This window comes from Lolium perenne, chromosome 5, assembly GCF_019359855.2.
Source record: "Lolium perenne isolate Kyuss_39 chromosome 5, Kyuss_2.0, whole genome shotgun sequence".
NCBI lineage: Eukaryota > Viridiplantae > Streptophyta > Magnoliopsida > Poales > Poaceae > Lolium > Lolium perenne.
In genome coordinates this window covers 234,877,224-234,878,914 of record NC_067248.2, presented here as the reverse complement: position 1 = coordinate 234,878,914, position 1,691 = coordinate 234,877,224, and positions in this window count along the sequence as shown.

Sequence of the window (1,691 nt, the reverse complement as noted above, 5' to 3'; positions counted from 1 at the left end):
TTAGCTAGTGTGGGTGCGTCCTGTTGTTTCAGGTCGTTGTTACGGTTGGTTGTAAGTGTGGGCGCGGTTTGTGTGGGTTTGGCCACGTTGTAGGTTTTCGTCCGATTTTTTTCTAAAAACTGAACACTTTCTTCTTAATTAACGAATGAGGCAAAGCTTTTGTCTCCGTTTCAATATCTTTTTACCCACACACATATAAAATTGGCAAACACACCTACCAGAAAATCTATCGTCAATGGCTCCTTTTGTCTTTATTTCTTAACCTTTTCTAGGTTATTACAGAACTGGCACGACCCGTGCATATACATATGCACTCACAACCGAATCAACACCTCCTAAACTTAGTCGTACTAGAACCTGGCACGAGATCAACCGGTACTATGTAGACTACTAGCAAACTAACCTAAACTTTACCTTCTAATCTTTGAGAGTTTAAATTATTTTCCAACAATCTCTCCCTGACCTAAACTTATTGTCTCCTCGAACTTCTCCTGGTCTTGACTTCTTGGAGATTCGCGGATTGTCGACTAAACTCGAAAACATTACCGAGACTACTAGTCCACAAGCTCGCATACGCGTGCAAAGTGCAAGACTGACGCACCACCATTCTTAACATCGATAAATTTAACCGGTCACCGTCCCACTACGCGCCGAGCTTGATCTTCTCGCCACCTTGTCTTTTAGCCACCTAGCCACCTTGTCTTTTAGCACGTACACAATATCGATCCAACCAGGGCCGGCTCTGTGCTTTCGAAGGCCCCAGGGCGGACTCCATCAATGGGCCCCAACGGAGAGAAAAAATCAACTCCATACATGAATGCATAAAATTATTGCAAACTCATAAAACACGGGAAGTTTTTATTGACATCAATATCTAATAAATTTCATGGAAGCTACATCGCATAAATAAATAGAAACAACAGGCGAACAAACCTCCAAACCCTCCAGTAAACATGAGAAACAAGATTTACGTGCATTTTATAATGCAAATTCATCAATGACAGTGTCGAGATCAAGAGGATACAATACACAAATTAGACATTTAGATAACAATGTGTAGATCTAACAAGCTCAAAAATCCGATCCGCTGACATGAGGGTGTTTGGGAATGTCATATGCAATACTCTTAGTTCAGAAACAAAATTATCTAAGTCAATATCCGCTGGCTTACCATGAGTAGAAGTTTTGACAAAATTAGTGCCTCATCTTAGATCACCATCACGGAGTGGCTGTCTCCTCGACAAACAAACTGAAATTGACATGGAACGGGAAAAACTGACGAACTAAAACAAACTGCTAACAACATTCGACAGCCGATAGGGAAGGGGAGCAACTGCAAGTGCTGTAAAACGAAAGAAAAATTACGAAAGAAAAATTAGAGTCGGCCAGCAGTGTCGTGCGCTCCTCGAGTTTTTTAATCCGAGATACCTGTTGATCTCAGGCCCTGGTTGATCTTGATCTCTCCGAATTCATACTCCCGTGCAGCCGTTCCTCCGTCTCCGACTCTCGGTGACCCTGGGTGATTAGGGAAATAGGTAGTTGGGATTTCAGGGCGCACGAGGCGTGCGAGGCGAGGCCGCGAGACGACCGACGAATTCCTCCGAGCGTGATTCAATTCTATCGAGAGAAACGAAACGTCTCCGCCAAGCTGTGCGATAGATCATAGATGGGCCTTTTCTTTTCTCTTTCTA